This window comes from Peromyscus leucopus, chromosome X, assembly GCF_004664715.2.
Source record: "Peromyscus leucopus breed LL Stock chromosome X, UCI_PerLeu_2.1, whole genome shotgun sequence".
Classification (NCBI taxonomy): Eukaryota; Metazoa; Chordata; class Mammalia; order Rodentia; family Cricetidae; genus Peromyscus; species Peromyscus leucopus.
The window spans coordinates 100627775-100642914 of record NC_051083.1 but is presented as its reverse complement, the minus strand read 5'-3'; the positions used below and the strand labels follow the sequence as shown (position 1 = coordinate 100642914).

Sequence of the window (15140 nt, the reverse complement as noted above, 5' to 3'; positions counted from 1 at the left end):
CAAGGGACCCGTCTTCCAGTGGCTCTCCCTCCGCCCTTCCCTGAAGGAAAAAAGGCCAACAACATGTCATTATACTCCAAAATGGTTGAGTTCAATCTTGACCTCTTCTGCTCAGAGATGGGTCTTGGAGCCCTACAGTATGGATCCTGACATGGAGTGGGGGTGTCACAGAACTCACAGAGTTCTCAACCCCATTGTATGGAGATGATTAACTACAAGGGGCATGGTCTGCCCTCAAGGCCTAAGGACCATACAGGAAAACTACACTGGGAATTCCACAACTAGAAGCAAGTGTCAGGAGAAGACACAGACTCAAACCTTGGCCCGAAACTGGATCCAGGGATGAGTACAGTTCCTGCCATAGCCTGCCAGAACACTATAAATGGCAAATGTGTACAGGACCCTCCGATGGTATATTGATGGTGAGGTTTTTGTTTGTTTGCTTGCTTTTGTTTTGCTTTTCAAGACAGGGTTTCTCTGTGTAGTTTTGGTGCCTGCTCTGGATCTCGTTCTGTAGACCAGGCTGGCCTTGAACTCACAGACATCCACATGGCTCTGCCTCTTGAGTGCTGGGATTAAAGGCATGCCAGTGATGCTGAGGTTTAAGGGTAACCCATATAGTGTCTAGGTCTCCTATGGGTGTGCCGGCATTGCATATCCATGCCACAATAAAGCTTAAAGTTTAAGGCTGCCTGACCCCATATAAGACATAGAAGAAGATGGACAATTGGCACACCTACCCACATAGGGTCAAGGATCAGCAATGGATTTGTACCTAGTAGAAGGGGAATTCAACTTGTACAAAGGGCAAAAAGTACACAGCTTCCATTTTGAGAGCACCACTTCCTCAGCCACAGACAGGAGTCAGGATACAAAGTAAATCTGACAACAGAACCCTTTAGTCTTCTTGTCCAGAGACCCAATGTGTGCATTCAAGGACCTTGTAGAGGCATTCAAGTATATCTGTTGGCCATCTTCCAGAGCTCACATGGGTTTTTGTATTGAAGCATCTCAGCCTCTGCTGAAAGATTAGGATTCCAGAGACCCTCAGTGGGGACTGGAAAATATTAAAGAACTGTGAGCCTATCCAGCTGCTACCACCCTGTCAGGACCTCGGCTGTGCTTCCAAACCATCTACTGTGGCCTTCCCAAGAACTTTATGATCTCATGGTCAGTAATCAGTAGATCCCTCTACCCAACATTGCCCCTGCCAGTCAAGATATTTACAACTATTTACTTTCTTCAAAGGACAGAGTCCCTCTTGCACATGAACCTTTATTACCATGTGCATACAACCAGGTACAGATGTTTATAACTCTCCATTCACACAAAGGAAAGCTGTCTGATGGTATTTACATAAACTCAAGAGCACCAGGACACATAACAGAGAACCCAGTCCTCTTGGCTCCTGCCAGGATGCCAGAACCACACCAGCACACCAGCAACCTTTCCTCAGGCAGTCCCTTGGTGTTACATTTAGGACAAACTCAAAAGAAATTCACAACATGATCTAGTTTTCTCCTCGGGATTGGAACATATGGAGAAGGACAAAGTCAGTGTAGACATCACGAGAATTAGTATGGTTTTTAATAAACACACGCCTACCCATGCACACACACAAACACTCTCCCACATAACATGTCTTTCACATTACAAGTATACTAGAAGTACAGAAAATGATGTAGAGAGGATACAGAGTGGGACAAGGAATGGCTGTTCCAGAAGGCTAAAAATATTTTGTAAATGAATTTTGTTCCTCACTTTAGAAATAATTTTGTGTGGAAGACAATTTTCATCCATTGCCTTTTAAATTACAAATCATATTTTTGAGAGACAAAATCACTTAGGGTTTTTCTTTGCTGTTCCCCCCACCTTGGTGAAAAACCAGTAAGAGAATTAATAATTTGAGAATAAGATACTGCCCACAGAAGCATAAGTTTCTGGACAGTAAGCAGGTTTACTAGGGGGTCTACCAAATCCTTGGAGATGTGTCTCCCTTGGACACTGCCTCTGTGGGGCAAATTCCGAGTAGGATACACAGATGAAGGGGAACTGAGAAGGCACAGGCTAGCAGCCTTCACCACTGCAGATTTTACCTTCAGCGGGCTGTATCCAGTCAACTGAAAATTATTTCACCTTGTGTCTTAATCCTTCGTCAAAGGTCCGGGATCCAGGGCATTCTATCAGCATATTTAGCAGGCACTATGCACAAGCACTGTATGGGCTGAATCTCTGGGAAGAGACAGCGGGAGAGTGCAGGAATTCCGATAACTTTCTCATATAAAGCTCAGCGAACAGCCCAAATGCAAGACGCTCGCTGTCTGACCCAGGCAGACCACCCTGATTCGCCAGGATCTTATGGAAGACCAAGCTGAACCTGAGCTAACTTGCCGCTGAGGCAGACATATTGAGGGATCGCTCCCATTCGCGGCAAAGAGTTACCCCACACCGCTATAGTGCAAACACAGCTAGCCAAGGAGCAATGGAAATGCCCTGGAATCCAAAGTACTGATCCGTGTCTGCCAATAAAAGGTAAGGAAAAACTAGTGCGAGAAATTTACCACGCATTGAAGGGAAAACAGGGCCTTTTAAATCATTTCCTGTATTAAACCACCGGGACGGACGCGAGGGGAGGGAGTAGGGACAAAGAAGATGTTAGTTGATCTGCCTGCTTTCCAGGGCACTGGATTTAAGATTGGGATATTCAGGCACCCAAGAGCTGGTCCGTGCAGGCTCCACAAGCAAACCCTTTTGGTTTTCAGATGAGCTTGGGCAGTGAGCAGGTTTTTCTGGTGAAACTATTGCAAAGTGCTTGGACATGTGTCTCCCTTGGTCTCTGAGCCTCTATCTCTGGGGCTAATTCCTGATTAAAGCACGAGAGAAACAAAATGCAAAGAGGCCAGGCTAGCTCTTGCAAACAATTTTTCTTCAGTAGGCACACATCAAATCGACTTAGAAATATTTCGTTTTAAATCCTAATTTTGAATAAACTTTCCACGAGTCAGGGCAATGCACAGATTCGCTGCTCAACATATTCATTCAGCGTGCTCTGTGCAAAAACAACCTCGTGGGCTCAGTCTCTGGCCACAGACAGTGTGGGACCCTCCCTGCCAGAATCCAAGAAGAGAGTCGCCATACCTCGCTTTCTCTGGCGAATGGTATACACTTGCAGTTGTCCCTCATGAAAAGCTACTGCCTAGGAAACTGTCCATGCTTTCCAAAACCTCAATGAACACCGGTAAACTCATGATGCTGGCTGACCCAGGAGCTCACTATTAGGAGGGAGGAACCCGGAGGAACTGAGATCCCCCTTGCTCGGGCAGCCATTCTGTGGGATCTATTCAGTTTGAGGCAAACAGCTGCCTTCTGGGAAAAACCTGCTGCAGCGAGGAACTTAACTAGAAGCATACAGATGCCCTGGGACTGAAAACATTGTCCCATGTTTGCCAAAAATGTGAGGAGAAAAATGGCTTTATATTACTTACCTGGCAGCTTTTGAGGTCTTACAGTAATGGATTCTTTGTGTTCTTAGAGAAATGGATTTCTGGGAGTAGCTTAACAGTGCTGTAACCCACTCTGCCCCAGTGGTGAGCCTGCAGGATCCCAGGTTAAATTGTCAGGGTTTCTCTCTGCCTCAATGACAGATCTCCATTTTGGGGGGTGCATTGGGGACGCATTACATGCTGAATGTACATTGGCAATGGGAGGTGATGAAAATCCATCTGCAGTGGTATCATGTCGGACCAAGAGGGAGTTTGAACAGCACCAGCTCCTTCTGTCTGTTTGAAAAGGCTCTGAGATAAGCTTGGATAGCCAGGTGCATAAAGGCTCAGCCCTGCAACTGTACAAGAGGACCTTCTTGGCTTTCATACAGACAAGTTCCCTGCTATTAAGAACAGCAAGGGTTGACCAAATCAAAAGCGACAAGGGGAAACTGTCAATACAGCAGAAAGGGTGGGAACAAAAGGCAGCCCTTACCCACCTTTATCAAATAGTATCCCCAGAGGTCTATGATTCCTATGTCTGGAGTTATTAACTTAGGGCTTGCACTAACTGATTTTGTGTCAACTGGACAAGAGTCATCAGAGAAGATGGTGCCTCAGTGGAGGAAACGCCTCCATGAGACCCAGATGTAAAGCATCTTCTCAATTAGTGGTCAATGGGGGAGGGTCCATCCCATGGTGGTGGTGCTATTCCTGGGATGGAAGTCCTGAGTTCTATTAGAAAGCTGGCTGAGCATGCCAGGGGATACAAGCCAGTAAACAGCACCCCTGCATTGCCTATGAGTCAAATCCTGCCCTGTCGGAGTTCCTACACTGACTTCAGCTAAAGATGATCTGGAAGCATACACCCACTAAACACTTTTCTCCCCAATTTGCTCTTTGGTGTGGATGTTTCTTGCAGCAATAGAAGCCCTAACTAAGGCAGGCCTTGATTGCTTCCTGACCAGGGGAAAAGCAGGTACCCAGGATCAGCCACTCCTGCTCTTTACCCTGCAACTCCTTGCTCAGTCCTACATGTTCCTAATGCTGTGACCTGTTCTACAGTGCCTCATGTTGTGGTGTTTCCCTATCCCCACTCCCTACACACCGACAATTACTTTGTTACTACTTCATAGCTGCTGGGTTGGTACCGTTATCAATCATAATGTAAATATCTGATATGCAATCCGTAAATTGGTTGTGACCCACAAGTTGAGACTCCATGCTCTTGGTGATTAGTGAGCCTACTCTGGATATCCTCAGTCCATTGGTGACTCTAGGATGAAAGAGTATCCAGAGAGTAGCAAACACTGATGTTCCCATGCACCCCCATCTTATACTACCCTCCCTTCTCTTGGAACACTGTCCATCACCTCAAGCAATGTAATCAATGAACCGGTGAACAGGGTTACATACACCTTATACAAGAACAGGGAACTAAACCCTGGCTCACCCCTTGCAGGACTGCAAAGTTCTACTCCTACAGACCCCCAAGACCTTCCTCTTTAGACCTCGTGGAAGGAGGAAGCTAGCTAGAAACAAACATATTTCAAATGTCTGGCCCCATTGCCCTGGAAACTCTCCACTATATGGTCATTCAACAATGGATCCCAAAACCATTATTGTTGCTATTGATGTTTGTGCACAAATGCAGTCCCAGCCCTTGTGAGGTGGGGACATCAGGATCCCAAGGCACCTGCTACAGGTGGTAGAATCCAGCCTTTTACGGGAAAAATTCTATGTGTCTTAAGTTTGCCTTTTAAAGTGTTTCATTCATATTTTCCCTTTCTCCAAGTCCTCCCAAACCTTCCTCGACTACTCAGCCAACTGTATATTCTTTACCTCCAGTACCGGAAAAAAAAAAAAAAATTCAATCCCTTTTGTGTTGGAGCAGAATTCCTGAGCAAGGTGCCTGTCCTGGAGTATAGTTGATACAGACTAAGACCTTTCTTGGATACATGGTCACAGTGAGGCCCTGGTTATCCTGAAAATCTATATTTTCCTGCCCCTGAAGACAGATGGAATGTATATTTGTACTTAACACCAGATCTAGTTTGACCTCTTGGCTCTATTCTTATTTCTACCATTGTCATATGCTTTGGTATTCATTGTTTTTATTTATAATGTTTATGAATAAAACATTGCAAGTAAGTGAAATGACACTTCCCCAGTTTTAACCAGACCTGACATATAGACAGCTCACTTGGAGTAGCCACACTAAAGCTATGGAATTTCACACTGAATTTTACACATTCACATTGATACTCTTCATACACTTAGCATGCAAACATGAAGAATTCCAACCCCACCCGATAGACTCAGAACTAGAAAAGCAGTCCACTCCATGGGCCCTTTCAGAACTCATACAGATCACTTGCAGTCAGTCTTGGCTCACTCCTTATATCAGTCTAATCTGTTCTCTACTAAATGATTTTTTCCCTATACACACGTACATTGGATTCATTACCCATGTATATTATTGACTACATTTCCTATTTACGGGATAACATCCATTATTCTCTTTCTGAGATTATCCCACCTTGCTTAACCTCACACTTTACCTTCTGGCTGCCAATTTCATAATTTTCAGATGTTAGAAATTAAAAAAAGTAAATAGCAGAAAAATGGATCTTCTTTCACAATCTTAAATAACAACATTTCCAAATAGAATTTTTTTCAATATCATTCATTCCGATTTGGACATGTGGACACATTAAGAAGAAACAGCACAGGAGAAATCCAACAGCATTTTTTAAAAATATTTGTAAATGAATTTTGTTCCTCACTTTAGAAATAATTTTGTGTGGAAGACAATTTTCATCCATTGCCTTTTAAATTACAAATCATATTTTTGAGAGACAAAATCATTTAGGGTTTTTCTTTGCTGTTCCCCCCCCCCCGTTGGTGAAAACCAGTAAGAGAATTAATAATTTGAGAATAAGCTACTGCCCACAGAAGCATAAGTTTCTGGACAGTAAGCAGGTTTACTAGGGGGTCTACCAAATCCTTGGAGATGTGTCTCCTTGGACACTGCCTCTGTGGGGCAAATTCCGAGTAGGATACACAGATGAAGGGGAACTGAGAAGGCACAGGCTAGCAGCCTTCACCACTGCAGATTTTACCTTCAGCGGGCTGTATCCAGTCAACTGAAAATTATTTCATCTTCTGTCTTAATCCTTCGTCAAAGGTCCGGGATCCAGGGCATTCTATCAGCATATTTAGCAGGCACTATGCACAAGCACTGTATGGCTGAATCTCTGGGAAGAGACAGCGGGAGAGTGCAGGAATTCCGATAACTTTCTCATATAAAGCTCAGCCTGGTTCGCCAGGATCTTACGGAAGACGAAGCTGAACCTGAGCTCACTTGCCACTGAGGCAGACATATTGAGGGATTGCTGCCATTCGCGGCAAAGAGTTACCCCGCACCGCTAAAGTGCAAACACAGCTAGCCAAGGAGCAATGGAAATGCCCTGGAATCCAAAGTACTGATCCGTGTCTGCCAATAAAAGGTAAGGAAAAACTAGTGCGAGAAATTTACCACGCATTGAAGGGAAAACAGGGCCTTTTAAATCATTTCCTGTATTAAACCACTGGACGGACGCGAGGGGAGGGAGTAGGGACAAAGAAGATGTTAGTTGATCTGCCTGCTTTCCAGGGCACTGGATTTAAGATTGGGATATTCAGGCACCCAAGAGCTGGTCCGTGCAGGCTCCACAAGCAAACCCTTTTGGTTTTCAGATGAGCTTGGGCAGTGAGCAGGTTTTTCTGGTGAAACTATTGCAAAGTGCTTGGACATGTGTCTCCCTTGGTCTCTGAGCCTCTATCTCTGGGGCTAATTCCTGATTAAAGCATGAGAGAAACAAAATGCAAAGAGGCCAGGCTAGCTCTTGCAAACAATTTTTCTTCAGTAGGCACACATCAAATCGACTTAGAAATATTTCGTTTTAAATCCTAATTTTGAATAAACTTTCCACGAGTCAGGGCAATGCACAGATTCGCTGCTCAACATATTCATTCAGCGTGTTCTGTGCAAAAACAACCTCGTGGGCTCAGTCTCTGGCAACAGACAGTGTGGACCCTCCCTGCCAGAATCCAAGAAGAGAGTCGCCATACCTTCCTTTCTCTTAAACCCATTCTCTGGCGAATGGTATACACACTTGCAGTTGTCCCGCTTGAAAAGCTACTGCCTAGGAAACTGTCCATGCTAGCAGCCTTCACCACTGCAGATTTTACCTTCAGCGGGCTGTATCCAGTCAACTGAAAATTATTTCATCTTCTGTCTTAATCCTTCGTCAAAGGTTCGGGATCCAGGGCATTCTATCAGCATATTTAGCAGGCACTATGCACAAGCACTGTATGGGCTGAATCTCTGGGAAGAGACAGCAGGAGAGTGCAGGAATTCCGATAACTTCCTCATATAAAGCTCAGCGAACAGCCCCAAATGCAAGACGCTCGCTGTCTGACCCAGGCAGACCACCCTGGTTCGCCAGGATCTTATGGAACCCGAAGCTGAACCTGAGCTCACTTGCCGCTGAGGCAGACATATTGAGGGATCGCTCCCATTCGCGGCAAAGAGTTACCCTGCACCGCTAAAGTGCAAACACAGCTAGCCAAGGAGCAATGGAAATGCCCTGGAATCCAAAGTACTGATCCGTGTCTGCCAATAAAAGGTAAGGAAAAACTAGTGCGAGAAATTTACCACGCATTGAAGGGAAAACAGGGCCTTTTAAATCATTTCCTGTATTAAACCACCGGACGGACGCGAGGGAGGAGTAGGGACAAAGAAGATGTTAGTTGATCTGCCTGCTTTCCAGGGCACTGGATTTAAGATTGGATATTCAGGCACCCAAGAGCTGGTCCGTGCAGGCTCCACAAGCAAACCCTTTTGGTTTTCAGATGAGCTTGGGCAGTGAGCAGGTTTTTCTGGTGAAACTATTGCAAAGTGCTTGGACATGTGTCTCCCTTGGTCTCTGAGCCTCTATCTCTGGGGCTAATTCCTGATTAAAGCACGAGAGAAACAAAATGCAAAGAGGCCAGGCTAGCTCTTGCAAACAATTTTTCTTCAGTAGGCACACATCAAATCGACTTAGAAATATTTCGTTTTAAATCCTAATTTTGAATAAACTTTCCACGAGTCAGGGCAATGCACAGATTCGCTGCTCAACATATTCATTCAGCGTGCTCTGTGCAAAAACAACCTCGTGGGCTCAGTCTCTGGCAACAGACAGTGTGGGACCCTCCCTGCCAGAATCCAAGAAGAGAGTCGCCATACCTTCCTTTCTCTTAAACCCCATCCTCTGGCGAATGGTATACACACTTGCAGTTGTCCCGCTTGAAAAGCTACTGCCTAGGAAACTGTCCATGCTTTCCAAAACCTCAATGAACACCGGTAAACTCACGATGCTGGCTGACCCAGGAGCTCACTATTAGGAGGGAGGAACCTGGAGGAACCGAGATCCCCCTTGCTAGGGCAGCCATTCTGTGGGATCTATTCAGTTTGAGGCAAACAGCTGCCTTCTGGGAAAACCTGCTGCAGCGAGGAGCTTAACTAGAAGCATACAGATGCCCTGGGACTGAAAACATTGTCGCATATTTGCCAAAAAGGTGAGGACAAAAATGGCTTTATATTACTTACCTGGCAGCTTTTAAGGTCTTACAGTAATGGATTCTTTGTGTTCTTAGAGAAATGGATTTCTGGAGTAGCTTAACAGTGCTGTAACCCACTCTGCCCCAGTGGTGAGCCTGCAGGATCCCAGGTTAAATTGTCAGGGTTTCTCTCTGCCTCAATGACAGTCTCCATTTTGGGGGTGCATTGGGGACGCATTACATGCTGAATGTACATTGGCAATGGGAGGTGATGAAAATCCATCTGCAGTGGTATCATGTCGGACCAAGAGGAGTTTGAAGAGTACCAGCTCCTTCTGTCTGTTTGAAAAGGCTCTGAGATAAGCTTGGGATAGCCAGGTGCATAAAGGCTCAGCCCTGCAACTGTACAAGAGGACCTTCTTGGCTTTCATACAGACAAGTTCCCTGCTATTAAGAACAGCAAGGGTTGACCAAATCAAAAGCGACAAGGGGAAACTGTCAATACAGCAGAAAGAGTAGCAACAAAAGGCAGCCCTTACCCACCTTTATCAAATAGTAACCCCAGAGGTCTATGATTCCTATGTCTGGAGTTATTAACTAAGGGCTTGCACTAACTGATTTTGTGTCAACTGGACAAGAGTCATCAGAGAAGATGGTGCCTCAGTGGAGGAAACGCCTCCATGAGACCCAGATGTAAAGCATCTTCTCAATTAGTGGTCAATGGGGAGGATCCATCCCATGGTGGTGGTGCTATTCCTGGGATGGAAGTCCTGAGTTCTATTAGAAAGCTGGCTGAGCATGCCAGGGGATACAAGCAGTAAACAGCACCCCTGCATTGCCTATGAGTCAAATCCTGCCCTGTTGGAGTTCCTACACTGACTTCAGCTAAAGATGATCTGGAAGCATACACCACTAAACACTTTTCTCCCAAATTTGCTGTTTGGTGTGGATGTTTCTTTGCAGCAATAGAAGCTCTAACTAAGGCAGGCCTTGATTGCTTCCTGACCAGGTGAAAAGTAGGTACCCTGGATCAGCCACTCCTACTCTTTACCCTGCAACTCCTTGCTCAGTTGTTTTCCATCTTCCTAATGCTGTGACCTGTTCTACAGTGCCTCATGTTGTGACCCACAGGTTGAGACTTCCTGCTCTTGGTGATTAGTGAGCCTTTTCTGGATATCCTCAGTCCATTGGTGACTCTAGGATGAAAGAGTATCCAGAGAGTAGCAAACACTGATGTTTCCCATGCACCCCATCTTATACTACCCTCCCTTCTTTTGGATCACTGTCCATCTCCTCAAGCAATGTAATCAATGAACCGGTGAACAGGGTTACATACATCTTATACAAGAACAGGGAACTAAACCCTGGCTCACCCCTTGCAGGACTGCAAAGTTCTACTCCTACAGACCCCCAAGACCTTCCTCTTTAGACCTTGTGGAAGGAGGAAGCTAGCTAGAAACAAACATATTTCAAATGTCTGGCCCTATTGCCCTGGAAACTCTCCACTATATGGTCATTCAACAATTGATCCCAAAACCATTATTGTTGCTAATGATGTTTGTGCACAAATGCAGTCCCAGCCCTTGTGAGGTGGGGACATCAGGATCCCAAGGCACCTGCTACAGGTGGTAGAATCCAGCCTTTTATGGGAAAAATTCTATTTGTCTTAAGTTTGCCTTTTAAAATGTTTCATTCATATTTTCCCTTTCCACAATTACCCCCAAACCTTCCTCGACTACTCAGCCAACTGTATATTCTTTACCTCCAGTACTGAAAAAAAAATTCAATCCCTTTTGTGTTGGAGCAGAATTCTTGAGCATGGTGCCTGTCCTGGGGTATAGTTGATATAGACTAAGACCTTTCTTGGATACATGGTCACAGTGAGGCCCTGGTTATCCTGAAAATCTAGATTTTCCTGCCCCTCAAGCCAGGTGGAATGTATATTTGTACTTAACACCCGCTGTAGTTTGACCTCTTGGCTCTATTTTTTTACTATTGTCATATGCTTTGGTATTCATTGTTTTTATTTTATAATGTTTATGAATAAAAATTGCAAGTAAGTGAAATGACACTTCCCCAGTTTTAACCAGACCTGACATATAGACAGCTCACTTGGAGTAGCCACACTAAAGCTATGGAATTTCACACCGAATTTTCACATTCACATTGATACTCTTCATACACTTAGCATGCAAACATGAAGAATTCCAACCCCCACAGACTCAGAACTAGAAAAGCAGTCCACACCATGGGCCCTTTCAGAACTGATACAGATCACTTGCAGTCAGTCTTTGCTCACCCCCTTATATCAACCTTTTCTGTTCTCTACTAATTGATTTGTTCTCTATACACACGTACATTAGAATCATTACCTATGTATATTATTGACTAGATATCATGTTTATGGGATAACGTCCATTATTCCCTTTCTGAGATTATTCCACCTTGCTTAACTTCACACTTCACCTTGTGGCTGCCAATTTCATAATTTTTGGTTGTTAGAAATTTAAAAAAAGTAAATAGCAGAAATATGGATGTTTTTTCACAATTTTAAATAACAACCTTTCCAAATAGAAAATTATTTCAGTATCATCCATTCCGTCCTGGACATATGGACACATTAAGTAGAAACAGCATAGCAGAAATCCAACAGCATGTTTTTATAAAATATTTTGTAAATGAATTTTGTTCCTCACTTTAGAAATAATTTTGTGTGGAAGACAATTTTCATCCATTGCCTTTTAAATTACAAATCATATTTCTGAGAGACAAAATCATTTAGGGTTTTTCTTTGCTGTTCCCCCCCCCCTTGGTGAAAAACCAGTAAGAGAATTAATAATTTGAGAATAAGCTACTGCCCACAGAAGCATAAGTTTCTGGACAGTAAGCAGGTTTACTAGGGGGTCTACCAAATCCTTGGAGATGTGTCTCCTTGGACACTGCCTCTGTGGGGCAAATTCCGAGTAGGATACACAGATGAAGGGGAACTGAGAAGGCACAGGCTAGCAGCCTTCACCACTGCAGATTTTACCTTCAGCGGGCTGTATCCAGTCAACTGAAAATTATTTCACCTTGTGTCTTAATCCTTCGTCAAAGGTCCGGGATCCAGGGCATTCTATCAGCATATTTAGCAGGCACTATGCACAAGCACTGTATGGGCTGAATCTCTGGGAAGAGACAGCGGGAGAGTGCAGGAATTCCGATAACTTTCTCATATAAAGCTCAGCGAACAGCCCCAAATGCAAGACGCTCGCTGTCTGACCCAGGCAGACCACCCTGGTTCGCCAGGATCTTATGGAAGACGAAGCTGAACCTGAGCTAACTTGCCGCTGAGGCAGACATATTGAGGATCGCTCCCGTTCGCGGCAAAGAGTTACCCCACACCGCTATAGTGCAAACACAGCTAGCCAAGGAGCAATGGAAATGCCCTGGAATCCAAAGTACTGATCCGTGTCTGCCAATAAAAGGTAAGGAAAAACTAGTGCGAGAAATTTACCACGCATTGAAGGGAAAACAGGGCCTTTTAAATGATTTCCTGTATTAAACCACCTGGACGGACGCGAGGGAGGAGTAGGGACATGGAAGATGTTAGTTGATCTGCCTGCTTTCCAGGGCACTGGATTTAAGATTGGATATTCAGGCACCCAAGAGCTGGTCCGTGCAGGCTCCACAAGCAAACCCTTTTGGTTTTCAGATGAGCTTGGGCAGTGAGCAGGTTTTTCTGGTGAAACTATTGCAAAGTGCTTGGACATGTGTCTCCCTTGGTCTCTGAGCCTCTATCTCTGGGGCTAATTCCTGATTAAAGCACGAGAGAAACAAAATGCAAAGAGGCCAGGCTAGCTCTTGCAAACAATTTTTCTTCAGTAGGCACACATCAAATCGACTTAGAAATATTTCGTTTTAAATCCTAATTTTGAATAAACTTTCCACGAGTCAGGGCAATGCACAGATTCGCTGCTCAACATATTCATTCAGCGTGCTCTGTGCAAAAACAACCTCGTGGGCTCAGTCTCTGGCCACAGACAGTGTGGGACCCTCCCTGCCAGAATCCAAGAAGAGAGTCGCCATACCTCGCTTTCTCTGGCGAATGGTATACACACTTGCAGTTGTCCCGCATGAAAAGCTACTGCCTAGGAAACTGTCCATGCTTTCCAAAACCTCAATGAACACCGGTAAACTCATGATGCTGGCTGACCCAGGAGCTCACTATTAGGAGGAGGAACCCGGAGGAACTGAGATCCCCTTGCTCGGGCAGCCATTCTGTGGGATCTATTCAGTTTGAGGCAAACAGCTGCCTTCTGGGAAAAAGCTGCTGCAGCGACGAGCTTAACTAGAAGCATACAGATGCCCTGGGACTGAAAACATTGTCGCATATTTGCCAAAAAGGTGAGGACAAAAATGGCTTTATATTACTTACCTGGCAGCTTTTGAGGTCTTACAGTAATGGATTCTTTGTGTTCTTAGAGAAATGGATTTCTGGGAGTAGCTTAACAGTGCTGTAACCCACTCTGCCCCAGTGGTGAGCCTGCAGGATCCCAGGTTAAATTGTCAGGTTTCTCTCTGCCTCAATGACAGGTCTCCATTTTGGGGTGTGCATTGGGGACGCATTACATGCTGAATGTACATTGGCAATGGGAGGTGATGAAAATCCATCTGCAGTGGTATCATGTCGGACCAAGAGGGAGTTTGAAGAGCACCAGCTCCTTCTGTCTGTTTGAAAAGGCTCTGAGATAAGCTTGGGATAGCCAGGTGCATAAAGGCTCAGCCCTGCAACTGTACAAGAGGACCTTCTTGGCTTTCATACAGACAAGTTCCCTGCTATTAAGAACAGCAAGGGTTGACCAAATCAAAAGTGACAAGGGGAAACTGTCAATACAGCAGAAAGGGTGGGAACAAAAGGCAGCCCTTACCCACCTTTATCAAATAGTATCCCCAGAGGTCTATGATTCCTATGTCTGGAGTTATTAACTAAGGGCTTGCACTAACTGATTTTGTGTCAACTGGACAAGAGTCATCAGAGAAGATGGTGCCTCAGTGGAGGAAACGCCTCCATGAGACCCAGATGTAAAGCATCTTCTCAATTAGTGGTCAATGGGGGAGGGTCCATCCCATGGTGGTGGTGCTATTCCTGGGATGGAAGTCCTGAGTTCTATTAGAAAGCTGGCTGAGCATGTCAGGGGATACAAGCCAGTAAACAGCACCCCTGCATTGCCTATGAGTCAAATCCTGCCCTGTTGGAGTTCCTACACTGACTTCAGCTAAAGATGATCTGGAAGCATACACCCACTAAACACTTTCTCCCCAATTTGCTCTTTGGTGTGGATATTTCTTTGCAGCAATAGAAGCCCTAACTAAGGCAGGCCTTGATTGCTTCCTGACCAGGTGAAAAGCAGGTACCCAGGATCAGCCACTCCTGCTCTTTACCCTGCAACTCCTTGCTCAGTCCTACATGTTCCTAATGCTGTGACCTGTTCTACAGTGCCTCATGTTGTGGTGTTTCCCTATCCCCACTCCCTACACACCGACAATTACTTTGTTACTACTTCATAGCTGCTGGGTTGGTACCGTTATCAATCATAATGTAAATATCTGATATGCAACCCTTAAATTGTTGTGACCCAAACGTTGAGACTCCCTTGGTGTTTAGTGAGCCTACTCTGGATATCCTCAGTCCATTGGTGACTCTAGGATGAAAGAGTATCCAGAGAGTAGCAAACACTGATGTTTCCCATGCACCCCCATCTTATAATACCCTCCCTTCTCTTGGAACACTGTCCATATCCTCAAGCAATGTAATCAATGAACCGGTGAACAGGGTTACATACACCTTATACAAGAACAGGGAACTAACCCTGGCTCACCCCTTGCAGGACTGCAAAGTTCTACTCCTACAGACCCCCAAGACCTTCCTCTTTAGACCTCGTGGAAGGAGGAAGCTAGCTAGAAACAAACATATTTCAAATGTCTGGCCCCATTACCCTGGAAACTCTCCACTATATGGTCATTCAACAATGGATCCCAAAACCATTATTGTTGCTATTGATGTTTGTGCACAAATGCAGTCCCAGCCCT

General features: G+C 44.9%; 1 long non-coding RNA gene across 1 annotated transcript; it reads right to left on the bottom strand.

Moving 5' to 3' along the window:
- Positions 1–1729: 1729 nt before the first annotated feature.
- On the bottom strand, positions 1730–4392 carry LOC114682183. Its single transcript, XR_003733005.1, has 2 exons — positions 3486–4392; positions 1730–2232 (listed from the first exon to the last, which is right to left on the bottom strand). It is a non-coding gene; the product is annotated as an uncharacterized LOC114682183 (long non-coding RNA).
- Between the last annotated feature and the right edge of the window lie 10748 nt (positions 4393–15140).